Source organism: Triturus cristatus, chromosome 4_1 (assembly GCF_964204655.1).
Source record: "Triturus cristatus chromosome 4_1, aTriCri1.1, whole genome shotgun sequence".
NCBI classification, from domain to species: Eukaryota; Metazoa; Chordata; class Amphibia; order Caudata; family Salamandridae; genus Triturus; species Triturus cristatus.
The window spans coordinates 1174419590-1174435417 of NC_140585.1; the positions used below are offsets into that span (position 1 = coordinate 1174419590).

The window sequence follows — 15828 nt, forward strand, 5'->3', positions numbered from 1 at the left end:
CTGCTGCATTTGTATATTACACAGGTACTAATGAGTCAAAATCTTTGCAGAGGCTGTTAGTATATATAACAATGTCAAAATAATAAAGTATCATATAATGTACCGCATTACGCTGCAGTCTTTTTTTGCTGCATATTTTAGTCAACACTGTGACATAATTTTGTCCTCCATTGCTGCTTAAGTCCAGTGGCCCCAGAGCAGGCAGCAGATGTTTAAAGTGCTAATGCATGAAGCAGAGAAACCGTGAAGTTTGCAAACTTAGGGCCCGATTCACAGAACTAACTTAAGACAAAATCCTAAACTTACTACCATTTTGGTATTCACAGAAGGCACTTACTCATTTTGGTATTCACAGAAGGCATTTACTCATTTCGGTATTCACAGAAGTTAGGAGTCCTAACTTTAGGACTCCTAAATGCCTTCTGGGAATACCGAAAGTCCTAAAATTAGGATTTTTCTCAGTTTAGTAGTAGTATAGTTAGGACTCCTAACTTTAGGACTCCTAAATGCCTTCTGTGAATACCGAGAGTCTTAAAATTAGGATTTTTCTCAATTTAGTAGTCCTAAATTTAGGACTCCTAACTTTAGGACTCCTAAATGCCTTCTGTGAATACCGAAAGCCTTAAAATTTGGATTTTTCTCTGTTTAGTAGTAGTATAGTTAGGACTCCTAACTTTAGGACTCCTAAATGCCTTCTGTGAATACCGAAAGTCTTAAAATTAGAATTTTTCTCAATTTAGTAGTCCTAAATTTAGATTTAGGACTACTAAATTGAGAAAAATCCTAATTTTAAGACTTTCGGTATTCACAGAAGGCATTTAGGAGTCCTAAAGTTAGGAGTCCTAACTATACTACTACTAAACTGAGAAAAATCCTAATTTTAAGGCTTTCGGTATTCACAGAAGGCATTTAGGAGTCCTAAAGTTAGGACTCCTAACTTCTGTGAATACCGAAATGAGTAAGTGCGTTCTGTGAATACCAAAATGAGTAAGTGCCTTCTGTGAATACCAAAATGGTAGTAAGTTTAGGATTTTGTCTGAAGTTAGTTCTGTGAATCGGGCCCTTAGTTTGGTGTGTGTGCAAATCCTGGATTGCCGATCCCCAGTGAATTGCTCTACTACTGCTGTAAAAGGCCAATGGAGATACCAATGGGTGAGGTGGACTGGCCTCAAGCGTCTTGTGACCGCAGTGACAGAGTCACTACCGCTCTAGGGTGTGCTGCTTCAAATGCCTGCTTGCAAGACTGGAGGTGAACTTCAGTATGGATTGTGGTGAACAGGCCTTCAAGGTTAACCCACATTTGCCACTGCAAGGGTCCACTTACTGGTGCTAAGACACCAGGGTTTCTAAGGTCTGTCGGAGCCTTCTAAGGTGTAGCATGGGAATGTGTTCCGTCAGGAGAGTGTTCTGGTGGACTGGTCATGAAGGCTGAACCTGATTCTCCAGTTCCAAATTTGGCAGCTCTAGCCAGAGTGCCACATCTTCCCCCTCCACTGAACATCATACTGCCCCACCGAGAGAAACTTGCACTGTCTTCAGCTACAACCCAATTGTGCCGCTGCTCAATTAAAATGATATACTAGACAAGAGTAATATCCTGCCTGAAGAAAAGTAGTAATAACATCTTGGAAAAAGCAAACATTCATAGTGAATGCAAGAATAAGTAAAGCATGTGAAATCTACGCAGGAACAACATGGTTACCTTAACGCTTTTACACTCATTATTCAGAAATCAGTGAGTGCTTTTGCCTCAAAAGTTCAGGATATGAATGGACCTTTTCCAATGTCCATTGCATATATCCTTATAAAACATAAAGAGTTTGGTTTAAAAAGACCACATCCCTCAACACAGAGCCACCGTACACATTTTATAAGCTAAAATAATAAAAACAGTTGAAAAATATCACATTAAATGTTTTCCACTCACCCATCAACCAGGTATTGCAGTCCCTCTAGGAATGGTGCACTTCCCCACCCTGGGAAAACAATGTTATTCAAAGTAAGAAGATAAAAAGAAAGTAGCGCTTCACTGGCAAACTATGTAAAGTGGCGCTAATGTGAGTGGGTGTGAATAACACCAATCTGGCCTGTCTGTGAGCACTCTGTATTGCTTTTAGTTATTTATTTTTACGTCTTTTGATCCTTTTTTTCTCTTGGTCTGGAGGTTGCACTTTGGAATAGAATACGGTCAGGTGGCCTCTGTGACAGGAGGAAGGTCACAGGGCAAATACAGGGCCACTATAGGAAGCGCGTTCACACACTAATGGCCCTGCTAATCTCGGAAGGGAGAGGGGAAATTATTTTGTTTCCTCGTCTCCCCACCCTTGTCCCCCGTGTCCCCCCCACTCCAAAACCTGGGGGTATATATCCCCTGCGCCCCCCACACTTCCTACGTCCATGACCAACATCTTCAAAATTGAGTTTATTTGGACCTTATTTTAAAATTCTCTGTTTCCACAAGCACCGTTCTTTACTTTAGATTTCTCTTTAGACTGAGCGGGCACAGGTGTGTCAGCCAAGAATGCTTTGGCCTGGTCTTTAAAACTAAAAATGGGAAAAACCGCACACCCAGAACAGGGCACCTTCACTGGGGAATAAGGTGCTGCTGGATTCAAGGAGCATTGATCAAAAAACCTTTCTGCCGAGTAGATAGGGCTTTTCACATTCTGCTACTTCTCAATAGAGACCGACATCTTCTTAAATTGGTGTTTGCCAGCTTGTGTTCTATGGTCTTTTATCCGCGAAGGCTGAATAAATCCAACTGCCCGCAGGCACATGGGTGTACTGCTTTGTAATTAGGGGTGGGTGGAACTCACAGAGTTTCACTCCGCGGAATTCCGCCCAGTTACGTAAAAACTCATTTTCGGTGCCAGGAGCTTGTTCCATGATGTAAAATCAGTGTGAATGGCAGCACGCAGATTTTCTACTTGAGCGACAGCTTTCTGAATACAAAGATGTGACCTGCTGCGACCACATGCATCGAGATATCTTGCCGGGAGCATTCCAATGCCCAGAAGTTGCGCTACGGGATGCAAATTTGCACGTGAACATTGGCAAGCTGCATGCATCAAAACTCCGTCACAATGCCGTTGGCATAGTTTTGACAGAATTTTGCACTTCAAACGGAACGCGAAGTGTTATTTTTTGCCCACCCCTACTTGTAATCTACAGTTGATAATCACCAGCTTCACGCATGGCTCATTTATTGCCAACTGCATAGACTGATTCAGGGATACATCCTCTCCATTTGGGCCCCTCAGTACCAAATAGTGTGTCTTGGATGTGATCCACATTAGTAACAGTTTTTTCTAAAAGGGCTAAGATGGAAGAAAAATTCTCTCCAAACATTTAAGGGATTCAGGGCCAGAAGTACGACAAGAATTAGCATGCGCAAATGGGTTTGTGACCCATTTTTGCACGCTAATTCTGATAGGGCCATGTACAAACCCTATTTTGCGACTCGCAAACAATTTGTGACTCACAAAATAGTGTTTTACAACTCGCTATTAGGAAGGGGCATTCCCTTCCTAATAGCGAGTCACAGGCCATGTACCAATGTTTTGTGACCGCAATTGCAGTTGCAAAACACTCGCAAATTATCACCCTCTTCGTGAGGGTGGTAATGGAGTTGCAAATGGGGAGGCGTACCAAGGGGACAACTTCCCCTTTGTGACTGGCTCTGAAATATTTTTTTAAGGGCAGGCAGTGGTCCAACGGACCACTGCCTGCCCTTAAAAAATGAAACAAAAACATTTCATTTATTTTTTTCTAAATGCATCCCATTGTCCTTTAACCCCTTCAGTGCCCATGACGAGCTGGACTCGTCATGGGCCGCGGTGGCGCTGTGCCCATGACGAGTCCAGCTCGTCATAGACCCCGCCCGCTAATGCAACGGCCGGCACTGGGCGGGGAAAGGGGCGGGCACTGAAGGGGTTAAGGAAACGGGCTGCATTTACACAAAATAACTGCTTTATTGACAAGCAGTCCCAGCCATGAAGGTCTGCTGAGCCCAGCAGGCCACCATGCCTGGGGGGGCCAGCCTTTCCCAATGGGGTCACAAATTGCGAGTGGCTCATTATTATTCATGAGCCTTGCATTTCGGGACCCCATTGAGAATCACAATGAGTGTCTCTGACACTGTTGTACATTCCAAATTGCAAGTCGCAATTTGTGACTCGCAATTGAGCACAAATGAGAGTCACAATTTAGAATGGCCGTACATCTAGCCCTCAGAGACTTGCACATATTGACCCAGAAGATTGCAAGACAGGTTCCCAAGCAACTCCAGATCAGGAATGGCTGGCGTCTGTGGTGCAGCTGATGATTGGTCCCTTGGTGTACTGTGAATAGCTTTGTTCCAGTTGTCTTTGAAAGACTTGGAGGAGTAATAAGGGGACCTATCTTGTTTAACAAAGGATTTCTCCAATTGAGTTCCACATTCGGTACAGTAAAATTTGCATTATGATGTTTAGAGTTTCCCGCAGGCACTGAGTTCACAATATCTGTAACAGTCAGATGGAAAGGGGATGGAAAAGTGGGACTGAGGCTTGGTCCCAGCTCTGTGGAAGCAGGGGGTGCCTCCAATTTAGAGATAGGGTTACTATGTACCACATTCTCTTTCTGGAAGAAAGAAAAAATGAGGTTCAAGCCCTTCATTAGATTAAAGAGTGCAGCCTTGTTTCTAAGAGGATTAGATGTGGTCTTTATGCAGCCCTTTAGAAGACCAATCTGCCCAAACTCAGATTCTGGAATGTCATGTTATTATCTATTTACTCAAATGTCAAGGTAACCTATACCCAGAGAGGACTTGAAAGGGCGAGCATTCTTTTGTGGTGAACGGCTACAAATTCAAGTAGCTCACCAGATATATATCAGCTTTAAAGGGGCAATCCAGTAAATGATCCATTAAAGTTACCTGAGACCATGTCAGAAAAACATTGAAAATCTATCCTCTGGCAGCCAGCATTTAACCATCCACAGTAGCGAAGAAACCAGTGCAATATAGAACTATGGGGGCCCAAAACCGAATATAAGAAGGGCTTAATTTAACTCACCCCCAGAATCAATAGGTTCCTCCACAGCCTTGGGAAAGCCTCAGCAGTTGCAAGATGTACAAGAAAAATCCAGCGGCAAAGTGCAAGAAGGCACTTCCGTGTTAACAAGCAACACCTGCCTAAGCTTGGCCGCCTCTGCTCACTGCAGGAGGGAAAGCCTAGTGACTATTGCACTTACCAACAGCACTTGCCAGCAGACAATGATCTTTGGGGGTTCACCCCTTGAGCCACCTATTCCCATCAAAGATCACAGTGGTTCCAGGGGCTCACACCACAATAACATTTGTGCCGCTCTAGCTGCCGCCAGGTGCCTCCGGGTGCTGCCGCTGCTGCTAGAACCTCCCAAGGTCCTCCCACTGCCACCTTGGTTCAGCCCTAGGGTCGGGTCAGCAGTGTGCGGCTCGTGGCTTTGCAGCAGTCCACGGACTCAGCCAAGGAATTAGCCACCACTCGGCTAGAGCTGTTTCTGCCACCCTGCCGCTAGATCCTCCTGTGGCCTCTGCAGATCCGCCTGCCCCGTCCTGTCTTGGCTCAAAATGGTGGGTACATGGCAGTGGTCTATATTCTACAGTGGTTCAGGACAGCTCCTGTGGTCACCAGGCTCCGAGGATGCGGCCTAAGCTGTGTTTGTATGTTCAACTACTCGGCTGCTTGCCAGTGATGCATCATGTGACCGCGCACAAAAAGAAAAAACAATCCTGTTCCTACCTTACCCAGTTTTGTACCATTTCTCAGACCTATTTGAAGCTCGTCCTGATGACAATCCTACTATTTTAATGGATCGAAATGCTGACAAAAAAATATATACAGATCAAATTCCTATTAATTTCATGTACAATTTATGGGCTGTAGTCCTGCTGAAACTATTGTGATATATTATTGCACCTTCAAGTCACCTGTGTCGTTTTCTTTGCCTGAGCACTTTTTCACTTCACATTTGCTCACAACCCACTGCATTCCATGTTAATGAAAACTGTCTTTATAGATGTGTGTACATTAAAATATTGTTTTGGATTTACAATATTGCTTGATATTTCATACGTATTCAAGTTGTCCTAGGGATCACTGTTGTTTTGCCTTCATCCTAAACACCGGTTTTCATCTGTCACTAGTGGAAGGAAGAAATGGGTCATCAAATCCCTTTTAAAGAAGTATAGGCTCATCTTTCTTTTGCCAGCAATCACTAAAATGGGTGAGACCTTCAGGCTTACCGGCTTTCTTGCCATCTTGAAGAAAACCAGTTACTAGATGCTAGCTAGATGAAATTAAGGCGTGATTTATGCAAGGAGACTGCCCTTGTAGCTGTAGTGAAGGACACCAGAGATTACAATGATGACATTACCACCTGCCTGTTAGACCTGCCACCATTGGCTTGGGTCTCCCCTGCATTTTTTGCCTTTGCCTCCTGTGGTTTTGCTGTTGGTTGGACTCTGTTTTGCTGGTCAACATGCTGTGGACACTTTGCCACTGCTGTTCAGTGCCAAAGTGCAAGTGCTCCCTTTGTAAATTGTTGTTATGGATTGGTGTCTCCATTATTAGTCAGTCCCTAGTTCAGTGCACTGTGTGTGCCCAGGGCCTGTAAATTAATTGCTGCTAGTGGGCTGCAGCACTGATTGGTGCCACCCACAGAAGCAGTCTATAAATGTAACTCTGGCCTGCCATTGCAGAGCCTGTGTGCAGTCTAGTACTGCCATGTCGACTTGGCAAGTGTACCCACTTGCCAGGCCCTATCCTTCCCTTTTGTTCTTGAAAGGTAGGACATGCCCTGGTTTGTGTGGCATGTCCTGATAGTGAAATACTGCCAATTTCGTTTTTCACTATTGCAAGTCTACCTGTTCCTATAGGATAGAATGGGGAGTTTGGTTATAACAACCTATAAACAAAACTACCCCTGGGTACAGGGTAGGAAGATAAAGTTTAGTATGCGTGAACTCAGAATGTTAAAATGCATCTTTTAGTGAGGGTGATTTTTACATTCTGTGTTTGAAAATACCACATTTAGAAAGTAGGTATTTTCTTGCTTAGCCATCCAGTGCGCCTCTGCTAGGTTTGTGTATTGCATGTCTGGCTTTTGGATGACAGGGGCTGGGGAGGAGCATAGGCTCCAGAAAGTCTGATGAGTCAGGGCTGGGCTGGATAGACCTGGGCTGAATTTAGAGTAGGGGGAGGAGATTTCCTTTCACCTGAATGGGCCTGGTCTGCCAAGGACAATGTTGTCTCCACCTCCTGCCTGGAAGCTGCACCAGAGAGGACAGAACCGGTTTTGACTAAGCACAGGGCTTCTCTGCCACAGAGAACAAAGGATTTTGTAGTATAAATATTGGGGCCCAGACCCCAGAAATCTAGATCATTTCTGGGAATCAAGAGGAACCTTTGCCAAGGACAAGAGCCGGAGAAGCTGAGAAGGAATACTGTCCCTGTGCTGTTTACTGTTCGGGGTTGGCCTGAAGTGGCTACTTGCTGCCAAGAAAAGGAGAAAAGGACTTTGCAGTTTGCTGTGTCCCCTGCTTGAAGAAGATCTCCAAGGGCTTGAATCTGAGCTTGCCTCCTGTTCTGAAGTCTCCGGGACACAAAGACTTCACCACCAGCTCCCCTGAATTTCCTTGCTGGGATTTCTAGCCTGCAAAGAGGTGTCTGCTGTTGTTTTGGACCTCTAGAGACTGTTTTCTGCTGGGAGCTGATAAAGTAATACAAGTTCGAAGAAGCAAGACACATCCACACCTGTTTCCGATGCATTGCCAAAGAAATCGTTGCAGCGCCTGCCGAGGCTCAAGAAATCGCCGCACGCTGCATTGAGTGCACCGATCTCCAAAGTCCGAGATCATCGCACCGAGTTCGCCGTAAGGCCTGCTGTGCGGCTGCAAGAGTTCACACATCGTTCATGATCCTTGCATCGCATCGAGGTGCCAAGTTTGTCGCATCATTGGGGGACGCAGTAAGAAACCGATGCATCACCTACTCTCCGGTAAGGAACCAACGCATCACCTTTCCCCATGCTGCAGTAAGGACAGTGGTGGCTGCTGGCATTTGCAAGTGGTGGGGCGTACAATTATTGTAATACTGCACCGCAGCGAGCGAGCAAGCCGGAACAACCTACGGAGGGTTCTGGGGGGTTCTCCCCCCGAGAAAATTGAGTGGACAAATGGTGGATTTTCAAGTAAATTTGAGAAAGCAGGAAGGTTAATAAAGCAATTGTGAAAGTGCAGTTATTACATTAATAAAGAGATGTCATACCCTCCTGCCTAATACCTCCCCATCCCAGGATAGACTGCGGCTGGTGGTGAGTGATTTTCTGGAAACAATATTCTTTTTTTTTAACAAACATTATTGATCACCACAGAATATCTGCAGGCTATCATATTCTGGAGACAATATTCTTAGAGTGATATTACAAACTCATATTTCGGTGGGACACCCCAACCTGTCCTGCGTGAGAGGGTTGTTGTTGCTGCTTTCTTGAACTAAGGTGATTTAATTTTTTCAGCATGCTGCTACTTAAGCTTTTTCCAAATAACAAATAGTGGAAAGTGGTGAATTTATGAGTTTTCCAAAGGCCATTTGCCAAGCCACTAAAAAGGCCCATATACTGTGTGACATGTTAAGGCAGTCCTGGCCTTTGAGTTAACAGCACTATGCATGCTTCAGGCCATGCTTACAGAGATAAAATCAACATTAAAAGCCCATGAATGCACCGAGCAGCTTGGCAGATGTGCATTGACCAGATAATAATTAACTTTAGTAAAAAATGCAAATCTAGCAGAGCAGGGGGTTATTCCCCCTCTAACTCTCAAACGGTTATTTTTAGTAAATATTGTTGCAAATGCTTCGATTGTAAGCACACAGGACGTTGGTTAAGAATGGAGAAGCTTTAAAAATAATTTTAGAGGGGAGAGGTGGAGAGAAGTGGTTATTCCCAGAAAGATCTTTAATAAATGTGAGAAATTGTTCAAATCTAAAATCACAAAGGTGCAGCAAAAGGGGTCAAAACCACCTCGCACTTTTAGGAAAATAAAGATGAAAAAGGAAGTTAAGAAGAGAATTTGACAAAATAAATTGCTTACAATAGGAAGGTGTTGCAGACAATTCCAAAGAAGGCTTGATCTTGAAAGTAATGTAATATTTGTATCTGACACACATCACCAGAGACACCTACCTACAAGACATCTCACGAGACCACACACTTCCAACAAATTAACTCATTTTCCGAAGTTTCAGGCAGAGATGTACCCAGCTACCACAATACTGCTGTAAATCACATAAATTCCATGACACTTCCCAATTTCTATGATGCCTTTGCTGCAGGAATTTTTTTTTTTTAGTTTCCACTGTGCTGTTTCAATACACATTTTGCCTAATATCCAAAACAATGTTGCAGCGGGTTTATTAGTAGTTGTAACACAATGCTGCTGTCATTGGCAATTTTGCTTATTTCCCACAATGATGGAATGCACATATTTGACCAATTTCTACAATGTCACATTAATGGATATTTGACCAGTTTCCACAGCGCTCTGCTAACCCCTATTTGGGTGTCTACAACGACGCAGAAAAGCACAATTATCAAATTTTCCACAATGCTGAACTAATCCGTAATTCACCCTTCGTTCCCATGACACACACATACATTTACAGTGTCCTGTTAAGGCACATCTTTATCTATTTTCATAGTTATCTGTTTCCACAATTCACCTTTAAACAAACATTATTAACTTATGTCTATCCAGGCTGCCCAACACTGACACAGACAATGGGGTACCTTCTTCTGGGAAGCCAGTCCCTAGGAGAACACAGTCTGCAGACTTTTCCAGTGGTGACAGCACCCATGATCCCAAAAAGTGTAGGTTCCTGCAGTGGTGGCAGCACCTAGAAGGACAGAGGGTGCTCATCTCTGTAGGGTGACAGCACCCAGGAACACTGGCTTAATGCTGCAGTACTGAAGTGCAGGCACTATTCCAGACACGTGGATTGCGCCTCAGAAGTGCCGGTGCTCTCCCAATTATAGTATTGCACATCTACAGAGAAGAGTGTGTTCTCTCTCTTTAAAATGTAAAAGCGTCGGTATTCGGTGCCCACCAGAACCTATCGATTTAAGACACAAGATAAAGGGAGCGAGAGTGAAAATAGAGGATTCTAGAAGTGAGAAAGTGTGGAGGAGACAGGACATAGAAGCATAGCGGAGGGGCCAGTGTCAGGGTCGGTGCGTCCATTAGGGCACTTGGTCGTTGCCCCACTGAGCGTTGCCGTCACTCTCTAACTCTGACTCTCTCACGAGTCACACAATGCAAATTAATCCCTCTGATTCCCAGGCCTCCAGAGCCTGAGGCAATCGGCTTAGAAGGGGGCGGGGCAGCACTACAGTTCAGCTGCAAGTCAGTGTCTGATTGACATCCGTTACCATAACACGTATCACAGGTGGTCGGCCGGCGGAGCGCACAGCAAGAGTGGGCATGTTCTGTTTAGGGCTTAAACATTTTGCGACCAGCCCTGAACATGCGCACACTAGGCTGCTCATTAGAAGAGCGAGGTTTGTTCCATGATGCTCTTCTAATGAGCAGCCTAGTGCGCATGTTCGGGCTGGTCGCAAAAAATGTTAAGCCCTAAACAGAACATGTGCACTACTGCTCAAGCCAATCCTGGCGCTGCTGCTGGAGCAGCTGCTGGATTGGCTGAGTGCAGGCGGTACTTGCTAAGGCACCAATGCGGAAGTCGGACCCGGGCCCGGGCCCAGGAGGACTCGCAGAGGCGGCGCAGTAAGTTTAGGTTGCTTAATAATGGTGCCTTATTTGAATCTCCCCCGTGCCGCGCGCGACCCCTCCCCCCGCGAGTATTAGAGCACAAGGCGAGCCGCAACTGTTCAGCGCTGCAAATGGTCTATCACCGACACCAGCGCTAGAAACATTCATTTTCAGTGATTGATTACAACTTACATTCAGTGTGCACTGCAAATGCATTGAGCGGATCTCGCTGCACCAGCCACTAACAGACAGCCCCACTAAGAGATGCAATTTGTGACAGTATAACATAAAATTTACTTTCTATGATGCAAACTGCACTTCCATTGAAGAGATATACCTAAAATGATAGCACTAATACATTATATCCAAGTGCGTTCTGAATGAAGATAACGCATAACTTAATGTGTGTGCAGCGCCAACACCAGGAATGTATGCTTTACATGCAACCTTCACTTTGTGTACAGGAGAGTCCCCCACATTGTTTCTCACTTTCTCCTGTCCCTCTGGTGTCTCTCTCCTTGCAGCATCTCTCCTGTCCCTCTGTTTAAACTGGTGTCTCAATAAACTACAGCAGAGGGACCCTGAATATATCAATGAGTGAGGAAGAAATCAGGGAAAGAAACTATTCAAAAGACAAAACTTCCTACACTAATCTATTTAAGTGGAAGGCAATATGTCCATGAGATAAAGTAGAACCCACAGTCAACGGTGTATAAAACTATGTTATTTCATTTATTAGCTCATTTTTTCATTTTTTATCATTTTTTCAAAGAACATATACATATATATTTTTCAGACTGTATGATGATGCATGAAATACAATTGGCATCGAAATATTGAAACACAATTGTGACTTATCATAAACACTGTACAACCATAACATAAATAAGAAACATATATACAACATATATTACAAAAAATTAGAGACAGTGAACCTGAAAACTCAAAAAAACAACAATATATTGATGATTAAAACCATAGGTTGTGAAGTTTGAACATGGGACCAGCGCCAACGCGTGTTTCGTAGCTCAAAAATGCTTTTTGCAGGCTCCTTCTTCAGGGCGTGTTAAAGTGGTCTTTCAGAAAAACAAGGCTTCAGGGCCTAGTTTGATGTCCAACCTCATAAGATAAAGTTAAACATTGAGTATAGACAGCCGTTGGTCTGTGGGTATAAAAGCCACAATAAGTAATTGTGAATACTATTTTACTCAATGTTCAAACTTCACAACCTATGGTTTATGATAAGTCACAATTGTGTTTCAATATTTCGATGCCAATTGTATTTCATGCATCATCATACAGTCTGAAAAATATATATGTATATGTTCTTTGAAAAAATGAGCTAATAAACGAAATAACATAGTTTTATACACCGTTGACTGTGGGTTCTACTTTATCTCGTGGACATATTGCCTTCCACTTAAATAGATTAGTGTAGGAAGTTTTGTCTTTTGAATAGTTTCTTAAACTTGTGTCTCTCCTTCAACGAGTGTTTCTTTCCTCATAGCTTCTCTTGTCCCTGCCACTTTCTTTCAACTGGTTCTCTTTCCTTGCAGCATCTCTCGATTTCTGCTATCACAGATTTAAATTTTCAAAGCAGCACTGCTAGCATGAAGAACGGGCTCGAATTTGTCATTCCTGAAATAGTATAGTCTTCAGAAAATGTGTTTTGTTTTTCTTCAAAGCTTAGTATTTTAGTTTCGTGCAAGTAAACTTAAAAGGCGCTTCTAGCTATGGGAATTAAGATTTGAAGTTTCCTGTGGGATGTGTAGCACAGTATATGCCTAACAATTTTACACATGATGCATTCTGGGAAACGTAGTCTTTCATGACAGCTAACATTTCCACATTGAACGAGGGGGTTTATTGTGTAGTTGAATGAATGTCCTACACGTGGGGCTTCGGTTCAGGAAGCAGCGGCCTCCAGTGTAGTGCCGGAGAGGAGACACGGGTAAGGCGGCAGAGCCCGAGGGGTGTGAAGAGTTTCCAGAGAGAAATGTTTATAGATTATTTAATGCGATATAGACACACTCGTGTGATGTACAAACATGTCAATATTCTGATTCGCACACGAGGGGAAGTTCATCAGCAGCCAGGAAATATATATTTTAGGTAATTAATAGGGACCGTAAAGGGGCACGGGGAAACAGCAGTAGTTATGTTAAAAATATGTTGCCTAAGAAAACAAACTAGGGAGCGCTGGCATCCAGTCATGTTTGAGTTCCTGTCAGTGAAAATTGTAGATAAAATCATACCAAGTGATGTATTTAAAACGTATAAAACATTTGCACTGGTTGAATATCTTTACAAGCTAAGTGGAAGAAAAACGTGTGTTCACTATAGTTTCTGAGTGTGCATTCTGGGCGCTTACATAAAGGGGCGCTGGAAATATGCTAGGCATTTTGAATAGGATCTGAGAAATATGCATGGCCTTAAGAAACCTATGTATTTGAATAACATTGCGATCCCTTTTGTGTTATGGCGGTGAAATGCTAAAACAGCTGTGTTTAGACCACGGAATGTGTTGTAAAACTTCTCTTTCTTTGCTGCACAGTTTAGTTAATGTGACGCACCCCCCTCCCCCAGACTCATAAGCTTTGTGAACACACCTGAATTCGTTCTTGTGCCTAACTAGCTACACAGAGTGTCATGGTGTGCACTGATTGCCTTACCTTCTCATTGATCACAGATGACTTTGAACTAGCCTTGCTGAAATCTGCTTGCATTGTCCTGATAAACATTGCAAGCTCCACATTGTGCCTGTATATACTTTCCCGGTGAAGGCGCTTGGAAAAGCCTCAAATATTATACATTCAATTATTCATAATGAACAACCAACCGTCAGCTGCACAGTCAACATGACACCCGTGTTTTTTTTTTTTTACTGGCACGGCGTTCTCAAGTAATATTCAGCACAACTGCTGAGGTGTAACATAGCACACATTCGTACTTTTAAAATAAGACGAAACAGCGCCATGTTTGAAGTGCGTTTTTATTGTTCTAAAAGTTTGATATGGGCACTTCAAAGAAGGTTTAGAGTTTCAACTGGAGTATTTTGTTTGGAAACACGTCAGTATTTCATGGAAATGTCAACGTTTATTATTTTGTGACGGTGTTGTCCCTCATACAATGAGGAGACGGAAAAAAGAAAACAATGTCTTAATGTGCGGTGCATGAGTCATATTCCAAACTAGGGGGGGGGGGGGTGATATCCATTTGATGCACAGAGGGCAATTTAGGCATGTTATCTCGTTCCACTTTCAGTATCATTAATGGCGGCGAGATAAGGTAATGGATTGTTGAAAATAAGATCTTCATGAGAAGGAAAATGCGATCTGTGCATCAACTGTGGAGCACGCACTCCAGGCCTCGCGCACAATCAAAACACTCACAGTTGCTGTGCCATTTATCACAATTGATGGACAGAATGCAGAACAATGCCATACATTCACCCCAGTACAGAGATCTGGGCCTAAATCCATTGTTTTTTTGCACACCATACCATTCCAGTTTGGACCCAGCCATATGCAAATCAGTCTTGACCCTGTGCCTAATGGGAGCAGTCCAGCCCGAACTGCCAGGCCAGGTCCTCCCTGGACTAGAAACAAGCATCCTAGGACCATTTTCGGGCTTTCAGCCCTCATCAGCCAGGATAGCTTGACCCCAGTGGCATGGAGAGCACGAGACCCACGTCTGGGCATACCCATCCCACTCGGGGTGACAAATGCAAAAAGAACAATTGATGGACAGAATGCAGAATGATGTCATACATTCACCCCAGTACAGAGATCTGGGCTTAAATCCATTGTTTTTATGCTCACCATGCCATTCCAGTTCGGACCCAGCCATATGCAAATCAGTCTTGACCCTGCGCCCAATGGGAACAGTCCAGCCCGAACTGCCAGAACTCAACACAGAGGGCAGAGTACAATATTTAAAGGGCAGGACATGTACTTTGTACGTTTCATGTCCTGGTAGTGAAAATCTCTCAAATTACTTTTTCATTACTGCAAGGACTATCTCTCCAAAATGATAACTTTGGTATTACCTTATTAGATTTTATAAGTGTCATTTCCGATTGGGAAAAAATATACCTTTCAAGTCTGATGTCTCTGGAATCACAATTTAAAATTCAAACATGGTGAAGTTGGATTTTAAATTGCAATTCCAAAAATGCCACTTATATAAAGTTGGCATTTTCTTACTCTAGCCCTTTGGTGCCTGTAGCCAGTCTCTTATCACATGACTGGGTGTAGTTGGCAGATGGGCTTTGTGTATTCCTCCTAGACAGCCACACACAATAGGAGCTTAGGTGTGATTTTCATCTCTGACAGGATGGGTGAGAGGAGCTGGCCACAGCCTCACTTACACCTGAATAGGGTATGTCCTGTCTACACACAAAGGGCAGCATACCCCCCTGTAGTGAGTCTGGAGCCAGGGTAGAGAGAAAGGGCCTCTGTACACATCAAAGGCCTGTATTTAAAATATCCCTCACTTCAAAGGCACCACTGAGTATAAGTACTGGACCTCAGACACCACCACAACAGTACACTTCTGGACCTAAGGATACTCTGCCTAGAAGAAGGACTTCTGTGCTGAAGGACTGCCACTCTGCTGGACTCCTGCTTTGCTGTGCTTAACTGCTGACCTGCTGCCCTCCTGCCTGGATAGGAAGGACTGGATTTGCAGCACTTGACCCCAGAACCCAGAGGCATTCCAAGGGCTAGTTGGCTAGCCTTCTGATCTGAAGCCTCAGGGTCATAAGAAGCTTTCAACCACTGCACCTGGACTCTGCCATCAGAGAGTCTACCCTGCCAAGTGGTGCCACCCCAGCCTGGACTCTTGGAGGTGGGTCCAAGTGAGGAACTTCGATTTCTGATATCGACCCGCCATTTTGTGCTCCGCCGCCATTTTGTGTTGCCATCACTCAGGCAGCATGGCGAACAAAGTCTATTCTGCTTTTTCTGCAGCCTGGTGTCGAAATACGCTTTCTGCCTCTATTTACAAAGTTGGTGTTAGGACTAGTCCATGTCTGGCTT

The 15828-nt window shown here is 43.9% G+C and overlaps 1 long non-coding RNA gene across 1 annotated transcript in view; it reads left to right on the forward strand.

Moving 5' to 3' along the window:
* The first annotated feature begins 12686 nt into the window (after positions 1–12686).
* LOC146856287 (uncharacterized) overlaps positions 12687–15828 on the forward strand; it is a 75795-nt gene continuing 72653 nt past the window's right edge. Inside the window, exon 1 of the long non-coding RNA XR_014980921.1 lies at positions 12687–12740. This is a non-coding gene — a long non-coding RNA (uncharacterized LOC146856287). The remainder of the gene's footprint in view (positions 12741–15828) is intronic.